Source organism: Rana temporaria, chromosome 4, assembly GCF_905171775.1.
Source record: "Rana temporaria chromosome 4, aRanTem1.1, whole genome shotgun sequence".
Classification (NCBI taxonomy): domain Eukaryota; kingdom Metazoa; phylum Chordata; class Amphibia; order Anura; family Ranidae; genus Rana; species Rana temporaria.
In genome coordinates this window covers 388,376,968-388,401,089 of record NC_053492.1, presented here as the reverse complement: position 1 = coordinate 388,401,089, position 24,122 = coordinate 388,376,968, and the positions used below count along the sequence as shown (strand labels likewise).

The window sequence follows — 24,122 nt, the reverse complement described above, 5'->3', positions numbered from 1 at the left end:
TTTGTTAGTTGAGTGGCAGCCAATGGAGGGATTGGCAAAGAGGGGTACTAGGCGCCAAGCAGTTTGTAAGATGGATGAGCCTGGCAGCAGCGTTCATGATGGACTGAAGGGGGGGATACACTATTTAAAGGTAAGTCAACGAGGGAGTTGCAGTAATCAAGACAAGAGATGACCAGGGAGTCGATTAGAAGCTTTGTGGTGACATTGTTTAGGAAGGGGGCGTATCTTGGAGATCTTGCGGAGGTTGAGGCGGCAAGCTTTGGACAGTGACTGGATGTGGGGCTGAAAGGATAGTTCAGAGTCCAGGATTACACCTAGAACCTTGGCATGGGGGGAGACGAGTTGATAGTTAAGCCATTGATTTTGACAGAGAAATGAGGGGAAGAGGAACGTGGGGGAGGAAATATCATGAGCTCAGTTTTGGATAGGTTGAGATTGAGGAAGTGATGTGACATCCAGGTTGAGTTGGTGAGGGGTGGAGAGATAGATTTGGGCGTCGTCAGCGTAGAGATGATATTAAAAGCCATGGGAGCCAATCAACTGATCCATTAGCTCAATACAATATTTACAAAATATAAGGCTCGTGCGATCAGTCAAACAGATACAAATAAAGATTTTACACGACCACAAAAAGGTAATGGAGTGGTACTGCTGGGAGAAGGGACACAGGAGCCCTCTGGTGGTGGGAGGGTGGCAATGTACTAGACCCACACATGGATTCAGATCCCCCCATGCACAGCACATAGCAGGCTCCTCGTTCAAAGTGAAGCTTTACCACATTCACTAAGCTCTGGAGAAAATGAGTACTCTTGTAGAGTGTGTAGTCTATTTGCCTTTAGTAAATCAACCCCAGTGATTCTATAATAAAACCAACTAAACAATCAACCAACCATGATCATCGTGTAAACATGCATAACAATTTAAAACATATATCAATATACAAGAAATTCATGCAATTGACCTTAAACCACTACAGACATGGCATTTTCATGGCCACTATTTGGGATGAAAATTAAAGAGCTACTGTTGTTTCTAAAAAATAATTTACTAATACTGTAGCTGCTGACTTTTAATAACCAGACACTTACCAGTCCAGGCATCCAGTGTTGTCCTCACCCAGGCCAGTTCTTTGCTGGTCTTCGTGTCCCAGGTGCCACCATCTTGTTTGTGGGAAGCCTCCTGGGACCTGTGGTGTATCCCTGGGGGTAGGCAGTAGGGAAAAAGGTGGGTAGGACTTGCCTAGGAGATCTGAGCAGACGTGAGAGAGAGTACCTGTCAAAACTAGGTTCCCATTTCTGAAAAAAATAAAAATTTCCAAAAGGGGTAGAGGAGGAGGGAAGAAGGTGAAGAGGAACTTCACTTTTTAGATGAAGTTCCGCTTTAGGTTTAGAACTTTCCTCCTGCTAATTTGAGGTATGTACAACCCCATTATCCTCTTATGAGTCTCCTACAACTACAACATCTTGGGACAAACTTCTGCCACTTGTGTCTGCCATGCAAACCTACAAAGAGGTCCTATCACTTCTTTATTTTAGTAATTCTATTTTTACCTTTACCGGTACACATAAAAATGATTAAAACAGATTATTAAACAGATATACTGTGAAATTTAGACATTTCTGGAGCTGTGTAATCATTATTACATAACTGAAAGCATTTTTTACCTGGGTACCTGAATTTGACCTGATATCAGCCCCTGTAGAACAGGGCTGGAGTGTAAGAGGAAGAAGCAGCACAGGTAGAGAACCAATAATGTGCTGATGGGAAGCATGCTGATAGAAGGCAGTAGCAGGGTGACAGAAAGATAAGCTCATCACTATGATACACCTTCTTTCACTGTCCAGTCCAGGGGTGTATCTACTGCGAGGCAAGGTGTTTGCCTTGGGTGGCATTTTTGAGGTGAGCGGGACCTGTACAGCTGCAGGCATCACCCCGGTATAATTTTTTAGAGCTCTCTTGTAATAGCAACCGGAGTGAGTTACTAGCCACCTGATTGTTATTACAAGCAGCGGGAGTGGAGATTCACCCCTCCTGCCACCTTCAGCCCCTCTCTCGGGCTCCCCTGTCCCACCTGGAGACCCAAGCAACCAGTTGGCGCGCCCAATGGCTGGCCGTACAGCCAAGAAAGGACGGGATTGGCTTTGATCGGCTGTATGTAACAGTAAACCAGATGCGATGATATGACAAGAATTAAAGTGCCCCTGTCCTGCAAAGGCGAGCGCACGTATTGGTCCTGCATGCACGCAAACAGCGATCGTCCCACACATGTGAGGTATGGACAGTAATTCTAGAACCAGACCTCCTGTGTAAATCTAGTGTCAGCCTGTAAAGGCTTTTATAGCATCAACTACGAATAGTAACATTTACGTAGTTTGTCGTCGTTGCACAGGCATGAGCAATTTTAAATAGCTGGGGAGGGACAAATGGGGGCGCCCAATTTTAGTCTTGTCTAGGGCAGCAGAAAAACAAAATACAACACTGGTCCACTCACAGGCTGGGGTGGCCAAAGATAGTCTTGGGCTCAGAGGAAGTGGTTTGAATGATACCTACCATCAGACTGTGGACATCTAGTGGCACAAAAAAGTACCGCAGGGGAAATCTCTGCAATAAATGTGAGCATTGCTGCAAAAGCTGTTATTTTATCTTTTAATGGACAATTTTAAATTTTATCTTGCTTTATAATTCATAATATGCCATGCTATTAGTTTACCCATAAATTGAAAAAAATTATGATGCCATTAGAAACTTTACCAATGTAATTGTGTGCCATTCTAATCATACATGCAGCAAAAATGAACCTATTCGACCTCCAATATGTATTAGTAAATTAGCAGGCCACAATGGAATATGTTGTCCGACTTGGCATTGTTTTCGGCTTATAAAGATAATCTGATTGCATGCATTGCACTTTGTGAGGAAATAGGCCAATATAATCTGTTCAGTGGACGCATGTTAGATTGGAAGGCTTTCATTATTCCTGATGAAACAATTAGAACTCTCTGTGTTATCTGGCTGTTAGGAAGCAATCCAACCACTCTACTTTAGTAGTTCCACTTTAAAAGTCAATTTGTCACAATTTTTGAAAAGTTACAACTTTTTTTTTTATAATAAATGCTTCGTCTATTTACAGTGCCAGATGCATAAAAAAGCCATTATTTAAATGTAAGTTTGTATTTGTAATCTGACTAATGCAGAAAATAAAAATGTTTTCATAAACTAAATTAAATGCATTTTGGATGTATGCATGACAGGAACATTTATACGCAGATTTATTCATGTTTATTTGCTGTCAACTTCTCTTGGAATAATCTGACAAATAAATTAGACGTTACCAAGCATTAAAAAAACACACACACATTCCAGAGCCTCTCTATACTTTGATTTTACAATAAAACCTTGGATTGCGAGCATAATTCGTTCCAGAAACATGCTTGTAATCCAAAGCACTTGTACATCAAAGAGAATTTCCCCATAAGAAATAATGGAAACTCAAATGATTCGTTCCACAACCATTTATTCATAAGTCCTTCAGTTTATAGTCCATAAAAAAAAGATTATAGCAATGTGATAGGTTGTGTAACCATAAAATGTCCATCCACAAATGGAAGCCTCCACAAGGGAATTAGAAGCTAAATCCAGCAGGAGCTACAGAGTATAAAAGAGAAGAAAGGCACCTCTAAGTGTAGAAATATGTTGCTAAATGTTGTACGTTCATTAAATGTAACCGTATTGCTACACTTAGAGGCGCCTCTCTTCTCTTTTATACTCTGTTATGACATGACGCTACTTGTATATCAAGACTTCGCTTGTATAACAAGTCAAAATGTATTAAAAAATGTAGCTTTTCTTGCAAAATGCTCTCAAACCAAGGTTTTACTGTATGTTTATATATTCTAAAGATGGTCATAGCTGAGCATTTTTTTTTCTTTCGTTCAGCCAGCCGTGTTTACACAAACAAGGTGGTTCCCTTCCGCCCAGGCATTGGGGTTGATTTACTAAAGGTAAATTAACTGTGCAGTTCACAAAGTGCAGTTGCACTCTACAAAAGGAGTTTCTCCAGAGCTTAGTGAATGAGCAGAAACAATGGCCCGGATTCACAAAGCACTTACGCCAACATATCTTGATATACGCCGCGTAAGTGTAAATATGCACCGTCGTATCTATGCGCCAGACTCTGAAACCAAGATACGCCTGAAAATAGGCTTCATCCGACCGACGTAACTTTCCTACGCCGGCGTATCGTGGGCGCATATTTACTCTGGACGTAGGTGGCGCTCCCATTGATTTCCTATTCAAATATGGAAATGAGTGAGATACGTCGATTCACGAACGTACTTGCGCCCGGCGCATAATATACGCGGTTTGCGTAAGCCGTATGTCCGGCGTAAAGTTATTCCCCATAGATGAGGCGCAACCCATGCAAAGGTATGGACCAGGGAACACAAGCCGTCATATCTTATGTCATTTACGTTGTACGTGAATATGACTAGGCGTAGGTTACGTTAACGTCGTAGGCAGTGATCTGTCGTATCTTAGGGAGTAGTTCCGACGTGATTCTGAGCATTTGCGCTGGGATGCATCCACTGGACGGTGCATGCGCCGTTCGTTATTCGTATCTTTATGGCGCTCGGCCCATCATTTGCATGGGGTCACGCCTCATTTGCATGGCTCACACCCACTTTCACTTACGAGGACTTACGCCTAAGAAACCCAGCACAGATTTGGTGGCAAGTGCTTTGTGAATTCGGGGCTTGCCTCTCTGCGCTGCGTCGCCGTACTATGCGCCGATGTATGTGAATCCGGGCCAATGTTGACTTCCATCATCCAATCATGTGTAAGCAAATTTTTTTTTTATTATTAAATATTTTTTATTATATATTTTTATAGAATGATTTTATTTTCCTTGCACGTGATTGGGTATTTTTTGCAAAGTGAACTTTTACCTCATTTACTAAGCTCTGGATCAGCTGCTCTTGCAGAGTGCAACTGCACAGTCTATTGCCTTTAGTCAGGCAGGAAAGAAATCAGCGCTCAAGAAGGATAAGGAACCCTAGGATACAAAGTACCTGGCCCTAATAGATGATAAAGCATGACACTAAATAATAAACTATATAAAAAAAAAGTACGGTAATAAAAAAATATAATTAAATAATTAACTAATTGGAAATAACCGAAATCCGTTTACCAAGGTATTCAAATACATGTCCAATATTAAAGTGGGTAATGGGCAACGGAAAGCAGTAAAAAAAAGTCCATTATGCAGCACTGAAGGCAGCCAGTGTAGAGGAGCTAGAAGCAAATTCTGTAAACGAGTGTTTCTCAAACTTTTTTGGCACATCTGAAAAGATTTAACATTTTTTTTGGCGAAGAAGTTATTTATTTTAACATATAAATTAAATTTTAAATTTAATGTGAAGGACGTGCCTGTTTTCAAGAGCAAATCAGATTGAAGCAAGGCTCTAAAGTTGACAAATGAAAAAAAAAAAATGTAACGATCTCTATTATTTAATATAATCAGAGCGGTCGAGTTCTTCTGAGATCTCACGCAAGTCTCGCGTTACAAAAGGAACCAATGAATGACAGACTGACAGAGATTGCGTTTTTATGTATGTACCTTTTTTAACTTTTGTGACATTGATTTACCATTTCATTTTTTAATATGTTCCGCCCTGGTTCACACTGGGCTGCGGGAGTGAAGCCGTGCGAGTTCAGCTGAACTCGCACGATTTCACTCCCGCTGGCAGTTTTCCGATTTCGGACGCGATTTAAGAGACATCTGTGCAGGTTTCTGCACAGATGTCAATGTAAATTGCGGCCCGAAATCGCAAAAAGTAGTACAGGAACCACTTTTTGAAATCGATGCAGCGCCGCAGATGCGGCGTCGCACCGATTAGGACGGTGTCATTGCTGACAATTTCCGGCAAATGCCGCCGATTTGAGATGCGATTTCACATGTGAAATCGCATCTCAAATCTAAGCAAATCGCACCCAGTGTGAACCTCAAGGTTTCAAAACGCTAGCAATTTTAATTATTTTTCAATACTCCCACGGCACACCTGCAAATCTCACGGTAAACAGTTTGAGAATCACTGCTGTAAACAGACAGGGAGAAAAAACACAGTGGGGGAGATTCAGATAGAGATACGACGGCGTATCTCCTGATACGCCATCGTATCTCTGAGATCCGACGGTCGGATCTATGTGACTGATTCATAAGAATCAGTTACGCATAGATCTCCCTTAGATCCGACAGGTGTAAGTGACTTACACCGTCGGATCTTAGGCTGCAATCTCCCGCCGGCCGCTAGGTGGCGCTTCCATTTGTATACGCAACGAATATGCAAATGAGGAGATCCGCCGATTCAGAAACGAAGCCCGCCCGTCGCTTTTTTTTACGTCGTTTGCGTTAGACTTTTTCCGGCGGATAGTTACCCCTGCTATATGCGGCGTATCCTATGTTAAGTATGGCCGTCATTCCCGCGCAGAGTTTTGAATTTTTACGTAGTTTGCGTAAGTCGGACGCGAATACAGATGGACGTAATTTACGTTCACGACTAAACCAATGACGTCCTAGCGATGTCATTGGGAGCAATGCACGCTGGGAAATTTAGCCGGCGGCGCATGCGCATTTAAATCGGTGCGGGGACGCGCCTGATTTAAATACTACACTCCCCCAAGCCGCGGAATTTGAATTCCGCCAAGGGATTTACGATCCGCCGGCGCAAGTTTCGAGGTAAGTGCTTTCTGAATACTGCACTAGCCTCTCAAATTTGCGCTGGCGGATCGTAAATCAGATAGATTACGCGGATCTAAAGATCCGCTAATCTATCTGAATCTATCCCAGTGCTTCCAAGTGCAGTATGTATGGAACAATTTGTCTTTAGTAAATCAAACCCATTGCGTTCTGACAGCATAACACACTGATCAGCAGCTGCAGTCAATTGCAATTGCTAAAAGCAATTAATACAATGAAATTGTGTATCCCAAATACAGTGTTCCCCCCTAAAATAAAAATATGACTACTAAATAAAGGAAAAAAACATACCCTATAAATAAAAGGAAATAGTGTTGTTCTTTTTTTTTTTTCTCAAGCTAGTTTTCCCTAAGCGGTTCAAAGAGCGAAATTGAGAGTTTCCAATTTTTTCCATTTCCCTTCTGAATCAATTCAGGTGAAATCATTCTGCTCATCCCTACGCACAAAACACTTGAGCAAAAAGCTACTGTAGACTCTACAAAAATACTCTGTATGTAATGTAGGGAAATCATCGTAACGATGACAGCTGAAGGATCTTCACTGACAGCGCACTTATTATTTAAGGAAAAAAGCCAGCTTCTGTTTCTGTACTAGTCTTCCTAAATAAAATTTCTGAATGATCACTCACAATTTTTTATCTTGTCAATACTGACATGAGCATTCCTCATCCGTTTCGATGGCCAGAGACATAAAGCTATCCTTAAAGGTTCAATTTTTATTTTTTTTAAAGTAACAAACATTACTTACCTCCACTGTGCAGTTCGATTTGCACAGTGTGGCCCCGATCGTCCTCTTCTGGGGTCCCTCTGCGTCTCTCGCGGATCCTCCCCCCATTAGATAACCCCCTGGGTGAAGCGCTCTCCTGGGGGGTTACCTTGCCTTGATGGGGCTCAGGCCCAGTACAGGGGGGCTGGCTGTACGTCTTTATTAGTGGCCTTGTCTGTACAACCAGCCTGCCCAGAAATGGACCGAAATTCGGATGGTCCCTACTTAGCCAGTCGAATTTTAATCCTTGTATGGCCGCCTTAAGACCCCTTCCCACTCGCATGTTACAGTAGCGTGAACTTTTACTGCATGTTATCGCAACATCTGGTAAGATATGTAACACTGTGTACTGCCATTCAATTTGAATGCCATCCCAATGCACCTACAGTTTGCAGCACAATGCACACTACATTTATAGACCCTTCGGTGCGTTGTAGTCTATGGTAGCAAAAAAAAGGCACACATTTGAGTGTGTTGTGGTACATTGGTAGCCCATTAAAAATGTCAGGTAACAACGCTTTATGAATTATTTCACACGTGTTCCTTTTCTTATCTTGTAATCATTTTTAAATTAAAATGTAGAGTTCACAAAATAAATATCATATTGCTGTGGAATTGTTGGCTAGTAAGATATTAATGGGTCGGGATGGAAATGGGGTGGTAAGGCTCCTTGCAAAGACACTGGGGTAGATTCAGGTAGGAGCGCGCACTGCTATGGCGGCGCAGCGTACCGTTTTTTTACTACTCCTCCGTAAATTACTGGAGCTACGCTTCATTCACGAAGCATTTGCTCCGTAATTTGCGGCGGCGTTTCGTAAAAGGGGCCGGGGTAAGCGCGCGTAATTTTAATGATCCCGTAGGGGGCGTGGATCATTTAAATTAGGCGCGTTCCCGCGCCGAACGTACTGCGCATGCTCCGTCGGGAAAATTGCCCGACGTGCATTGCAGTAAATGACGTCGCAAGGACGTCATTGGCTTTGACGTGAACGTAAATGGCGTCCATCGCCATTCACGAACGAGTTACGCAAACAATGCAAATTTTGAAAATCGCGACGCGGGAACGACGTCCATACTTATCATTGGCTGCGCCTCCTAATAGCAGGAGCAGCCTTACGGCGTTAGTATACAATTTGCATACTGTACGCTGACAACTACGGGTGCGCCACCTAGCGGCCAGCGTCAGAATGCACCCTAAGATACGACGGCATAAGAGACTTATGCCAGTTGTATCTTAGGCTACAGTCGGCGTATCTAGCTTTCTGAATACAGAAAGTAGATACGCCGGCGCTACTTAGCAATTACGCTGCGTATCTATGGATACGCAGGCGTAATTGCTTGCTGAATCTACCCCAGTGTCTTTTTTTTTCAGAATTGGGCAAGCTGCATTTGCTCATCCACAGAAGGTCAAACTCCAGCAAGTTGCAAGATGGGAGGGTGTAGCAGCAGGCTGATCTGTGTCTGACTGTATTGGGGCAGTTCTGTGATCTGTGCTGGATCTAATAAATACCTATAAGTAATAATACCTTTTTTTGTAAACCTCTGAAATGAAAAAATTTACAAAGTATATCTTTCTATAGTGTGTACTTGCCTCAATCCAAAGCACTTATTGTCATTTCTGTCTGCGTTCTCATTTCTCGGCTATAAGTCACTTCAATAACTTTTTATTAAAATTTTGAAAATCGAAAAATGAACAGTTTGCAAAGAGATTTCTCAAATGCGCATCATGAAAAGTATCACATTGCAGTGGTTGACTTAACCACTTTAGCCCCGGGCCTGTTTTTCAGAGTCGGTGTTTACGAGACAAAACCATTTTTTTTTGCTAGAAAATTACTTAAAACCCCCAAACATTATATATTTTTTTTCTAACACCCTAGAGAATAAAATGGAAGTCATTGCAATACTTTTTGTCACACCGTATTTGCGCAGCGGTCTTACAAGCGCACTTTTTTTGGAAAAAATTCACTTTTTTAAATGAAAAAATAAGACAACAATAAATTTGGCCCAATTTTTTTATATATTGTGAAAGATAATGTTACGCCGAGTAAAATGATACCCAACATGTCACGCTTAAAAATTGCGCCCGCTCGTGGCATGGCGTCAAACTTTTACCCTTAAAAATCTTGATAGGCGACGTTTAAAAAATTCTACAGGTTGCATTTTTTGAGTTACAGAGTAGGCCTAAGGCTAAAATTAATGCTCTCGCTCTAACTATCGCGGCGATACCTCACTTGTGTGGTTTGAATATCGTTTTCATATGTCGGCGCTACTCGCGTATACGTTCGCTTCTACGCGCGAGCTCGTCGGGACGGGGCGCTTTAAAAAAATATTTTTTTGCTTTTCGCATTTATTTTTATTTATTTTAGAATTTTTAACACTGAAAAAAAAAAAAAAATTATCACTTTTATTCCTATTACAAGGAATGTAAACATCCCTTGTAATAGAAAAAAGCATGACAGGTCCTCTTAAATATGAGATCTGGGGTCAAAAAGACCTCAGATCTCATATTTGGGCTTAAATGCAAAAAAAAAAAAAAAAATTTGGAAATGTCATTTTTTCAAATGACAAAAAAAAAAAATGTTTCTTTAAGACGCTGGGCGGGACTGACGTTTTGACGTCACTTCCGCCCAGCGGAGCTATGGGGGACGGGCGAAGGAGATTTTTCCTTCAGTCTCGTCCCCGCTCAGCTGCCGGATGGTCGCGATCTCCTCCGCCGCTACCGACGGCTACGGTAAGCGGCGGAGGGCGCGATCTCGCGGCGAATTCGCTGCGGAGACCGCCATTATCGTTAACAAGGCCGCCCACAGAAGAGATGAATATCTCGATTGTGGCAGCAGCTGCTGCCGTTACCGAGATATTCATCTCTAAAGTGAGGACGTATAACGACGGTGGGCGGTCGGCAAGTAGTTAAGCAATGTACACACGATCGGATATCTAATGGAATCTAATCCAATGGATTTTTTCATCGGATATCCGATGAAGCTGACTTTCATCAGTCTTGCATACACACTATCAGACTAAATTCTGACCGTGCCAAAACGCGGTGACGTAAAACACTACGACGAGCTGAAAAAAATGAAGTTCAATGCTTCCGAGCATGCGTCGACTTGATTCTGAGCATGCGTGGATTTTTCTCTGATGGAGTTCCACACAGACGATCGGATTTTTCTATTGTTTTTTTATCCATAGGAAAAACGTAAAACATGTTCTATTTTTTAACACGATGGAAAAAAGACAGATGGAGCCCACACACGATCGGTTTGTCTGATGAAAACAGTCCATCGGTCTGTTTTCATCGGACAAACCGATCGTGTGTACACGGCTTTAGAGTAACTTTGCTTAAATAGAGTGAAGGATCACCTACTGTATAATGAGTATTTTAGTACAGCAGCTCAAAGGTTGTAGCATTCACCTCAAATTCACCATTGAGGCAAGTGGCATATGAGGCAGAGCTAAATGACAGCCATTTGTTTTAACTAAGTTGAGCGCTTCAGATTGATTGGGTACCAGTTGCAATCTCCAGTGTCTCAATATAGTAGTTCTGGAGTTCTGGAGTGAAACATGAGTGACTATTGTACAAGAGTTGATCGGAAATTTAAAATTCCTAGATTAAATAGTGCCAAAGAAGGGCTAGGTTGTGTTATAATTCCAGTGATATCGGAGATGAGCTGAAAGCTCTTCCGCCAGAAGCCAATCAAGTTTTTTTACATAATCACAATATGTGAAATATAGTTCCTCCATGACCACACTCCCACCAACAAAAAAAGTGAACTGTAGGATGAGAATAATGATATTCGGTAAGGGGATGAGTCACTTCTAACATTAACCCTAGGTTCACATTTTCGCATTTTGTGTGACCTGCGTTTGCGTGGGCACGGCAGCCCATTCCAATAATTAGGTTGATGCACCTTTTCAAAAATGCGGCTGCAGGGAAATCGCATGTTTTTTTGTTTTTTTTTAGCTGGCAAGTCTTTTCAACCGACGGTTGTCTCACGTCATTCGGCTGCTTTTTTTTTAAGCGATAGTTGTCTCCCGTCATTTGCCCCGTGTGTACCCGACTTAAGTGTGAACCTAGCCTAAACAATCCAGGGAAACAGCTCTGCCCTCCAGCACACAGCAGGTCATTGATAGCCTTAGCTGTGCATGTTTCCCTATGAAACTGTGTAGAGGGGGTGTGTCTATTCCCTCAGGTTTCAGATTACACTCAGCTCCCTGCTCTGTGCTCTACAGTATGTGATGTCAGGTCCCTACCCCTCTACCCCCTGCCTTCTGGAGCTAGGAAATGCTGTTTAAAATGTGTGCTTTAGGAGGCTCTAAATAAGAGAGGGCTTTAGATACAAAGGTACGACTTATGTAGGAGTATTTGTTTCATCTCTGTGTATCACCTAAGGCTAGTTACTTCAGTGGGTATATGTAAAGGTTTACAACCACTTTAACATGCATGCACCTATGATGAAAAATATATACAGTGGGGAAAATAATTATTTGATCCCCTGCAGATTTTGTAAGTTCGAACACTTACAAAGAAATTAAGGGTCTATCATTTTTTATCATAGGTGTATTTTAGATGCTAAAGACAGAATATCAACCAAAAATCCAGAAAAAACACATGATACACATGTTATAAATTGAGTTGCAGTTCAGTGAGTAAAATAAGTATTTGAGATCCAAACAAAACATGACTTAAAGCGGGGGTTCACCCTTAGAGGGCACTTTTTCCCCTTAGATTCCTGCTCGTTTTCTCTAGGGGAATCGGCTATTTATTTTAAAATATGTGCAGTACTTACCCGTTTACGAGATGCATCCTCTCCGTCGCTTCCGGGTATGGGCTTCGGGAATGGGCGTTCCTTCTTGATTGACAGGCTTCCGAGAGGCTTCCGACGGTCGCATCCATCGCGTCACGATTTTCTGAAAGAAGCCGAACGTCGGTGCGCAGGCGCAGTATAGAGCCGCACCGACGTTCGGCTTCTTTCGGCTACGAGTGACGCGATGGATGCGACCGTCGGAAGCCTCTCGGAAGGCTGTCAATCAAGAAGGAACGCCCGCTCCCGAAGACCCATACCCGGAAGCGACGGAAGAAGATGCAGCTCGAAAACGGGTAAGTACTGCTCATATTTTAATACAAATAGCCGATTCCCCTAGACCGAACGAGCAGGAAGCTAAGGGGAGAAAAAAATTTTTTTTACAAATGGGTGAACTCCCGCTTTAATACTTGGTGGAGAAACCCTTGTTGGCAAGCACAGAGGTAAGACATTTCTTTTAGTTGGTGACCAGGTTTGCACACATCTCAGGAAGGATTTTGGTCCACTCTTCTTTACAGATCTTCTCTAAATCCTTAAAGCGGGGGTTCCGCGTTTTTTTTTTTTGTTTTTTTTTTTATGCTTCTGCCGCTCTTACCTTGTTCAAATAAGCACTCGTGTCTCCCAGTCTTTCAGCCCGCTGCATTTAATTTCTCCCGAAAAGGATATGTTTTAAAATCCAGAGATGGACGTTTCCATCTTTACTGTGGGCACTGTGAAGCCCAGCAGCTTGTCCTTCCGGGATACAGTGAATGCTGACGTCCCAGCATTCACCGCTCTATCCCGCGCATGTGCAGTGTTGACGGTGAGCGTCGCCGTCAACACTGCACTGTTGCCATCACAACGGCCGGCGTAGGTCACGCCCCGTTGTGAACAATGGAGAATTTGTCGCCGCCCACGTCACATGACCCGCTTGCCGAGTCACATGACCCGATTGGCGAGTCACGTGACCCGCGAGATATCGCAGGATTACAGCACAGCGCGTCTCCTGGGATTCTCATGACTCACTCCCAGGAGACATAGCGCTGGTTGGGGGAAATTGTAATACACGCTCACTCCCGGGGGGGGGATTAGTGATTGACAGGACAGAAACTGCTGCATTACAAAGGTAAGGGTCGCGATAAAAAAAAAAAAACGGATTAGTTATTGTCGATGGCTGGTGGTTTAATACAGCCAAAGTCAAAATTTAGGGTGAACCTCCGCTTTAAGGTTTCTTGTCTGTTGCTTGGCAACTCGAAGTTTCAGCTCCCTTTCTATAGGATTGAGGTCTGGAGGCTAGCTAGACCACTCCATGACCAAATGTGCTTCTTCTGGAGCCACACCTTTGTTCACTTGGCGGTATGTTTTGGGTCATTGTCATGCTGGAAGACCCATCCAAGATACTTCTTCAGTGTTCTGGCTGAGGGAAGAAGGTTCTTATCCAAGATTTTAGAATACATGGCCCTGTCCATTGGCCCCTCAATGCGGAAAAGTCAGCCTGTATCTTTAGCAGACAAACAGCCCCAAAGCACAATGTGTCCACCTCCGTGTTTGACTGTAGGGATGGTGTTCTTAGGGTCATAGTCAGCATTTTTCTTCCTCCAAACACAGTGAGTCAAGTTATTTTCAAAGAGCTCAATTTTGGTCTCATCTGACCCCAGCACTTTCTCCCAATCCTTCTCTGAATCATTCAGGCCTCGTACACACGGCCGAGTTTCTCAGCAAAAACCAGCAAGAAGCTTGCTGGGGTTTTTTTTTTTGCCGAGGAAACCGGTCATGTGTACATTGTTCGACGAGGAAACCAACGAGGATCTCTATTTACTTGACGGCAATGGGAAAATTTGGCTCGCCGAGATCCTCGGCGGCTTCACAAGGAACTCGACGAGCAAAACGATGTGTTTTGCCCATCGAGTTTCTCGGCCGTGTGTACGCGGCCTTAGATGTTCATTGGCAAACTTCAGATCGGCATCTACATGTGCCTTTTTGAGGTGCCTTTTTGCAGGTGCTGCAGGATTTCAGTCCATGGCGATGTATTGTGTTACCAATGGTTTGTTTGGTGACTGTGGTCCCAACTGAGATCAATAACAAGCTCCTCCTATGTAGTTCTGGGCTGATCCCTCACTTGTCTCATGATCATCATTACCCCATGAGGCGAAATCTTGCATGAAGCTCCAGACCACGGGCGATTGATGGTTATTTTGTATTTCTTCCATTTGCCAATAATCACTCCAACAGTTGTCTTCGTCTCACTAAGCTTCTTGCTGATGGTCTTGTAGCCCATTCCAGCCTTGCGTAGGTCTACAATCGCGTCCTTAATGTCCTTTGACAGCTCTTTGGTCTTGCCCATGATGGTGAGGTTTGAATGGAAGAAAGAGATTCTGTGGACAGGTGTCTTTTATACACATAACGAGTTGTCGTTAGGAGCACCTTCTTGAATTGACAGGACTAATTTGTGTACCACATGAGCACATATGGTAGCCAGTCTGTGGGAGCCAGAATTATTGTTGGTTGGTAGGGGATCAAATACTTTTTTTACTCACTGAACTGCAACTCAATTTATAACATTTGTATTGTGTGTGTTTTTTTCTGGGCTTTTGGTTGATATTCTGTTTCGATCATTTAAAATACATATATGATAAAAAATATAGACCCTTCTTTTCTTTGTAAGTGGGCAAACTTACAAAATCTGATCAGATCAAATAATAATTTCCCCCACTGTATGATGCTAGATGAACTTTAAATATATAAAATGTTGCATGATAATAAAAATACTGCATACATTATTCTTTGTTCATTGAAATGAATTTGCATACTCCCTTTTGGTGCTTGTGTATAGAAGACCCTCATTTTACTAGTACTTAACATTTTCACATTTGAGGGATGAAAATTAAAGTTTATATTTTCATTATTTATAGTGTTTTTTTTTCTTACCTTTAAATGAATGTGCTTTGTTAAATTGTCACTTGACATAAAACAATTCATAGTAATTTTGAAAAGCAGATACAAAAGCTGATTGAGACCTCCTCCAGAGAGTGCCTTATTAATGCAATACAAGAACCAGCTAAAAGTGTAACCCCACAGCTGTCAATCTGTAATGGATGAGAATCCTGCCAAGACGTAGTACATACCCAGCTGGTACGTGGAAGCGTTGCCAGCCGTGCACTCGCTAAGCATCAACAGAGTTGGGTAAAAATACTTTTATAGTCTTCCTTTAGAAGTAAACAGTAAAAAAGCCAAACATCCAACCTGTCCCCTTTTTTCTCTGCTTGTAATTTGTGTATTGTTGCTTTCGGGTAATGTGGTGTTCACTAATTTGATACTTGCATTTAAATTGTATGTAACCCCTAACAATAAACCTCTCATGTTTGCTACCTTTGCATCTGTTAAAGTAGTATTATAGTGTTACTAAACCTAGGACCCTGCATTCACTACATCTGGTCTCCCACAGTACACAGAACATACCGTGTTTCCCCGAAAATAAGACACCGTCTTATATTTTTTTTCCCTTAAAAAATCACACTATGGCTTATTTTCGGGGGGTGTCTTATATGCCGAATTGTGGTGCCATTTCACGGGCAAATGTTTGAATATCAGCCCTGCGCACAACCAAAGCCTTTGCTCTCCTGTCAGCAACCCATTCACTAATCATGTCTTCCAGCTCAGAAAATAAAGGTTGCCTACCTGAACCACACTTGCGCTTCTTGGAATTTCCTCTGTCCACCTGTAGACTGAGAGTGGAGCACAGTGGAGCTGGGGTGATCTCTTTGGGCTCAGTAGCAGCTTTTCCCCCTATCCCCTGGTGTTTGTGTGGGGTGAGAGAGGTGGTACAGAGCTTCTCCTCATTTCTTTACAGCTCTGAGCTCCGCACCAGTACAGTACTACCGTATCACGTGTTGTTTACCGCTCCGCGCCGCATACGACACGCCCATTGCTACGTCTTATTTTCGGGGGATTCGACACGCCATCACTACGTCTTATTTTCGGAGGGGTGTCTTATATTTCGATCTTGCGCCGAAATCCCGCTACGGCTTATTTTCGGAGTACGTCTTATTTTCGGGGAAACACGGTAGAAATGCAATTATTTTAGTAAATATAAACGGCTAAAAACTTTTTCTCACCAGCAGTATATAGCAGCCTTGTGACTTCTATCAGTGTCTGGTTAAAGCTTGTAGGAGGAGTTTTAATTCTCTCTGACTATCCTATGAGGTTGCAGGACCTGTGTTGATCACATGCACCCTTCAAAAAAAAAAAAACTCTCTAGCAATACAAACCAAACTGAGCATGTGCATTAGAAGATGCATAAGAAAGGTGAGGAATCAGCCCAAAACTACACGGAAGGATCTTGTGAATGATCTCAAGGAAGCTGGGACCATAGTCACCGAGAAAACAATTGGTAACTACGCCATGAAGGACTGAAATCCTGCTGTGCCCGCAAGGTCCCCCTGCTCAAGAAAGCACATGTACAGGCCTGTCTGAAATTTGCTAATGAACATCTGAATAATTTAGAGGAGAACTGGGTAAAAGTCTTGTGGTCAGATGAGACCAAAATCAAGCTCTTTGGCATCAACTCAACTAGTCAGCTCTACACGGCAGGCGCAGGCGCCGTAAAGTGCCGAGACCCCGTCGGATATTTTCGGAAGGCGATGACGCGCACGTCAATCATCTATGCAGAGCTCCCCGTCGGGGAAAAGGTGCGACATGCCCACTCCCCGCAAGGAAGAAGACCCGGAAGTGCGGCAAAAGATTGACAACGCTACAAGCCTTTATTAACGCTAGAGATAGGTTAGGAAAAAAAATAATTTTAGGGTGAACCCCCGCTTTAATGACTTTGAGAGGATCTGCAAATAAGAGTGGGACAAAATCCCTCCTGAGATGTATGCAAACCTGGTGGCCAACTACAAGGAATGTCTGACCTCTGTGATTGCTAAGAAGGGTTTTTGCCACCAAGTACTAAGTATTTGTGTTTTGCGAAGGGGTCAAATACTTATTTCAATCAATTTATAACTTTTTTGAAATGCGTTTTTTCTGGATTTGTTTGTTGTTATTCTGTCTCTCACTGTTAAAATAAACCTAAAAAAATTATAGACTGATCATTTCTTAGTCAGTGGGCAAATATACAAAATCAACTGTACATGACAAATATTGTGCTTGCAGTCTGGATGTGGTTTTAAAATGCACTGGAATCAACAGGTGTGAAGAGGCCCTTATGCCCCGTACACACGATCGGATTTCCCGTCGGAATAAACTCTGACTGTTTTTTCCGACGGAATTCTGCTCAACCTGTCTTGCATAAACGCAGACACACCAAATTCCGACCGTCGAAAACGCAGTGACGTACAACACTATGACAAGCCTATAATAATGAATTTCAATGTTTCCGAGCATGCGTTGTTTCCATACAGACGAACGGAATTTCTGATAGAAATTCTCTTTCTAAGTACGTCTGAATTTCCGACGGAAAAAGTCAGATGGGGCATACACACGGTCGGAATATCCAATGAAAAAATTCCATCTGACTTTTTCCATCGGAAATTCTGATTGTGTGTATGCGGCATTAGTCAACTACCTGACATTCATTTAGAATTTACATCCTCTTTACAGACGTTGTAATCAGGGGATTTAAATGACAATAGGAACTTTTTTGTATCCCAGAGGAATGGGATAAACACTTTGTACCCCAGTATTGAAAGGCTTGATCACAACTGCCTATCTGTACTGTAGGCTGACATTCTATGTGATTGCTGTCATTTGCTTTACTAACCAACAACACCCATCAAGGACAAATTAAACATCTCACTAATGCTGTACAAAGTCTAAATGTTCTGGTAAACACTCGAGCATCTGGCTTATGACTTATGTGACATTTAGTCGACCTCTGTTTATCCTTTAAAAAGCACATTTTCGCAGGTGCACTTGATTGCAATGCTCTTGAACTACAAATGGTCTGGAAAACATGCTAATGGTAGTTTTAGGACATTATAGCTTTTCCAGCATAGACCTATGGAGCTCTCAGCATATCAAATATTCTATTTATTTTATTGTTCTAGAAAACAGATCAGAAGGGTGTGAAAATGACCAGTGAACCTACCAGACATCCATCAACTTTTATTCCATGTCTTCAAAAAAATAAAAAGGACACATTGAAAATGTTAATGCTTTCTAATAATTATGACACAAAGATGTTAATTAAAGCGGAGTTCCGGCCACAATTTAATTTTTTTAAATATAAATACCCCTGTAATACACAAGCTTAATGTATTCTAGTAAAGTTAGTCTGTAAACTAAGGTCCGTTTTGTTAGGTTGTTACAGCATTTAGGCACTTTATAAAATAGAAATTGACTGGGGCCATCTTAAGTGTGGGCATCATGAAGCCAGACTGTATGACTTCCTGGATTTCAGCCTTGCAGATCTCTCACATGCTCAGTGCTGGACAAGCAGTGTAATAGGTTTCAGATCAGGTTTCAGCACCTGTACTGTCCAAGTCACATGATTCTTCGAGACTGGGGAGTGCACAGACTCCTGGAAAGTTACACCCACTACATTCCCAGGAGTCTGTGCGGTGTAGGTTAGGAAGCTTAAGCACCTAGGTGCAGGAAGAGGGAAGATTAACTATTCTGCCTAGCAACAACACTTTGAAGGCATCTAAAAAAAAAAAAAAAATTCTTAAAGGACTAATGACATTTTTTTAAAACTACTGATGTAATGTTATATTTATGGGTGGAACTCCACTTTAATTTAGAGTAAAGTATTCATATTATAGTGCACTGTCAGCTGTATCTAGTAGTAAATATTCAAATTTTGCCCTATTTAAAAGGAATTGAGATACCCAGTATATAGTCGATATGGACATTCTGTAGACAGCACTAGGTATGTAGCTATGACAGCTCCCCCATGACAGTAGTTAAATCTTGAACATTTACAACTTGACATAACTGATATTGAGAAAAGAGAATCTCTGCATCATGGCTAAAGGTAAGTATTTGACACAGTGGTTAGCATTTAGGGGGGTGGGGGAAACTTATTATAGGATAACTGGACATAGGTAAAGTTGTTCTTTAAACTGATTCTAAAGACAGAAGGCTTGTTACCTTAATGTATTCTATGTATTAAACACTTGCAGACCCCCCACCGTACATTTACTGCGGCAGGGCGACCGCTCTGCGCCAGATCACGTACCTAGTATGTGATCTGACACCTCCCGTGCTGAGGCGCGCGCCACCGGCGACCCGATTTCACTGTTAATTACACAGTGGGAGCCCAGTGGCGGGTACCGCAGACTCCATGTTCACTGGCACCCGCCGATGACACAGGCAGAACGACAATCTGTAAACAAAGCCGAAGGGAAGGTATTGATTCTGTGTTTCTACAAAGCAGGAACACAAATCTTTGCCTTCCCCTATTCAAAGCACCTCCCCCACAGTGAACAAGCAAAACCTAGGCACACAGTTACCCTTTCATCGCCACTGATGTTGTCCCTGCCAGTGTCATTAATACAGTGGCAGTGCATATTTTTTAGTACTGATCACAGTATAATGCCGTGTACACACGATCAGTTAAACCGATGAGAATGGTCTGATGGACCATTTTCATCGGTCAAAACCGATCATGTGTGGGCGCCATCGGTTATTTAACCATCGGTTAAAAAAAAGCCAACTTGTTTTAAATTTAACCGATGGATTCCTAACAGATGGGAAAAAAACGATCGTTAGTAGGCACAACCATCAGTTAAAAATCCATGCTTGCTCAGAATCAAGTCGACGCATGCTTGGAAGCATTGAACTTCGTTTTTTTTCAGCACGTCGTTGTGTTTTACGTCACCGGGTTCTGACACAATCGTTTTTTTAACCGATGGTGTGTAGGCGCGACGGACCATCAGTCAGGTTCATCGGTTAACCAATGAAAACGATCCATCGGTCCATTCTCATCGGATGGACTGACCGTGTGTACGCGGCATTAGTGTCACCGGCTCCCAAAAAGTGTCAATTAGGTGTCCAATTTGTCTGTCGCAATATCACAGTTCCGCTATAAGTCGCTGATCGCCGCCATTACTAGTAAAAATATTTAAAAAAAACTGTAGTTTGTAGATGCTAGAACTTTTCCACAAACCAATCAATATACGCTTATTGTTTTTTTATTTTTATTTTACCAAAGCTATGTAGCAAATTACAGATTGGCATTTCTTTTATGAAGATTTTTTTTTTATTGGGTATGTTTTATCCGTGATAGACGAGAGGACGAGAGGGTGTCCGTGATAGGCGGAATACTGAACACAGTGTTTGCTGGGAAACCGAGTGTTCTGCCTATCACGGACGCCCTCTCGTCCTCTCGTCTATCACAGATAAAACATACCCAATAAAAAAAAAATCTTCATAAAAGAAATATAACACTGCACGGACTCGGGTACACAGATCGGATTCTGCAATGGGCACGGTGAGGTCAGGCGGCACTATTTTGAGGAATTGTATGCTGTGTTTTGATGAGTATGTTTTATTTTTCCAAGCACATTTTAACTAAATAGATCAGTGAGTGAAACCAAGAGTTTTTGCTTTAGGGTCATTTTGTCAATGGTGAAATTGGTAAAAAAAAATGTTTTCACTAAAATCACCCTAATATTATCGGGGAGGGTTTTGGTAGTATTAAAGTATTTTTTTTCCTATTCATCCAGCAATCCTGCCAGTGATACACCACCTGCCCTAGGGTTACAATGAATACTCACTCCACTGTATCTATGGCGTAAGCCATGGTTGTCACACTAGGCTGCTTTCCTAATTTGAACTACGAGAACATTTTCCTCTCTTAATCCTTAATATCACGGAACAGCACAAGGAGGAGCTCATTGTTGACCCTCTTTTCCGCTTACAGTAGCTGCTGCATTCTTACCCTCGGCTTATACTCGAGTCAATATGTTTTCCCATTTTTTTTGTGGTAAAATTAGGTCTTTGGCTTATACTCGAGTATATACGGTATATAAAGTATATATACAATAGGGTGAACTGCACATATGGCAAGTTATTTTCTTTTAACCACTTAACGCCCGCCGCATGACTATTTACGTCCGCAAAATGGCACGGACAGGCAGATGGGCGTATATATACGTCCTTGCCTTTCCGCGGGTCGGGGGTCCGATCGGGACCCCCTCCGCTGCGTGCGGCGGGCGGCTTACCTCGGGGAGCGATCCGGGACGACGGCGAGGCTATTTGTTTATAGCCGCTCCGTCGCGATCGCTCCCCGGAGCTGAAGAACGGGGAGAGCCGTATGTAAACATGGCTTCCCCGTGCTTCACTGTGGCGGCGCATCGATCGTGTCATCCCCTTTATAGGGGAGACACAATCAATGACATCAGACCTACAGCCACACCCCCCTACTGTTGTAAACACACACTAGGTGAAGCCTAACACGTTCAGCGCTCCCTGTGGTTAACTCCCAAACTGCAACTGTCATTTTCACAATTGCTGTGAAAATGACAATGGTCCCAAAAATGTGTCAAAATTGTCCGAAGTGTCCGCCATAATGTCGCAGTCACTAAAAAAAACGCTAATCGCCGTCATTAGTAGTAAAAAAAAAAAATTAATAAAAATGCAATAAAAATATCCCTTATTTTGTAAACGCTATAAATTTTGCGCAAACCAATCGATAAACGCTTATTGCGATTTTTTTTACCAAAAATAGGTAGAAGAATACGTATCGGCCTAAACTGAGGAAAAAAAATGTTATATATGTTTTTGGGGGATATTTATTACAGCAAAAAGGTAAAAATATTGCATTTTTTTCAAAATTGTCGCTCTATTTTTGTTTATAGCGCAAAAAATAAAAACCGCAGAGGTGATCAAATACCAACAAATACCACCAAAAGAAATCTCTATTTGTGGGGAAAAAAGGACGCCAATTTTGTTTGGAAACCACGTCGCACGACCGCGCAATTGTCTGTTAAAGCAACGCAGTGCCGAATCGCAAAACCTGGCCTGGGCATTTAGCTGCCTAAAGGTCCGGGGCTTAAGTGGTTAACAATGCTTCAACTGACAGTCCCAGGCTGACATGCAATAGATGTATTCATATATCAATTCAAAGGAGATGTGGCATCATATACTTTGGAAAACTCTCCATAAAAGAGAGATGACTGTGATTACAACATTATCTATTGCTAGATGTGTAAGAATTTTTGCTTTACAGAATTGCCTGTACATTTTTTCAGTGTAATCTTTATGAGAATGTATTTAATCAAACGATAGATAAAACAAAGTGATGATTGTTTTATAAGTAACTAGCATTTCATGATTTTTTCTTTTTCTTTTTTTTATATTTTTTTTATATACAAATTAAACACATTTACAAAAAATAAATATTACATAAAATAAATACGTAAAAAAGTAAACTAATGTATGACGAAAAGGAAAAAAAAATAATGAAAGAGCTGGAGAAAGATAAACAAAGAGCTTTAGCTACACAAATCCAAGCAACATGACTCTTTTGCCCTCTCAGATTAAATTATTTTGATTTCATTTAGAGATTTTCAATTAACATACCCTCTCTGCAGAACAATGACATACTGTACTTCCCGGGTAACTCACACAGCATTAGCTCTTCTTCGAGCTACGGTACTTATTTGGGCGAAGATGATTCATTCTATGTCAGTCTATGTTCCAGTTCATTTCAATTTGATGAAGACATTAAAGATTTCTATTCTGTGTCTAAAAATAGAATAGACTGCTTATTTCATTCTTCAAATAATATGATTTGCATTTTTTTTTTCTTGCCAGCTGTTTATAGGAATCGGATGCAGTGGAAGGAGGACTACATCTTTCTCTGAACGACAAGGGTGAGTTTTACCTTCAGTTCTTTCTCATTTGGGAAGAAAGACTTAGAAGTTCTTAAAGTATCTGTACTCTACTTTTAATTTCCCTTGTTTGCCAAAAGTAATAACAATTATATAGAAATAGAAGGAAAGTGACTAGATAAGGACCACTAGTTTTATATAGTTGGACTTTAATTATTTTTGTAGCAGCTGAAACTACTATTAAATAATTGTTTTTAATATATAGCGCTAATGACTGGTTAAAATATATTAAAGTGGACACAAACTCAAATGTTACCAGAGATTGTTAACAATCTTGCTAGAACAGCTAAAAAAGAGTCAAGATACAATATACCTTCCTTGAAGAAAAATTGATTACAGGTAACTTTCATTGTAAACCAGGATGCTTATACTGTCGCTATCTGAAAAAGCGCCACTCAGCGCTCAAGAAACAGCAATTAAGGCCTGTGAGCAAAAAGATAATGAATAGTGCAATATGACTTAAGCCCTGTACACACGACCGGGATTCCCGGCGTTAAAAGGTCAGCTGGGAATCCCGGGGGGAAACCCAGAACCTGCTCGGTATCTCTCCCCCTGTACACACCAGAGATTTTCCCATTGGGAAAACTGCGGTGAGAGCTTTGGCCGGGAATCCCAGCCGTGTGTATGCTCCACCGCAGTGTTTCCCATAGGGAAACTGCTGGAAAAAGAGACCGCCGGGAATCGCAACAGGAAAAAAGAGAACATGGAGCATAGACACGGCTAAGTTTCCCTGCCAAAAGCTGTCATGGCAGTTTTATCGACGGGAAAACTGGTCGTGTGTACGAGGCATCATAAATAAACAGCAGCTGCTTAAAAACCCCAAGTATGAATAAAAAACAATATTAAAAACCCTCCAAGTTCATAGAGTCCACAAGGTAACTTTCATTGCTAACCACATGTCTGAAGGACCAGATCCATGATCTCATTCTCTGCTGAATCTACGAATCTGCGCTTTATCTTCGTATTTAGCAGAGATCAATTCACAAAGTGTCT

General features: G+C 41.8%; 1 protein-coding gene across 1 annotated transcript in view; it reads left to right on the top strand.

Moving 5' to 3' along the window:
- Positions 1-24,122, top strand: part of LOC120937689 (sodium/calcium exchanger 1) — a 641,159-nt gene that overhangs the window by 69,658 nt on the left and 547,379 nt on the right. Inside the window, exon 2 of the mRNA XM_040351100.1 lies at positions 23,053-23,111. The gene's annotated coding sequence lies outside the window, so the exon portion shown is untranslated. The remainder of the gene's footprint in view (positions 1-23,052; positions 23,112-24,122) is intronic.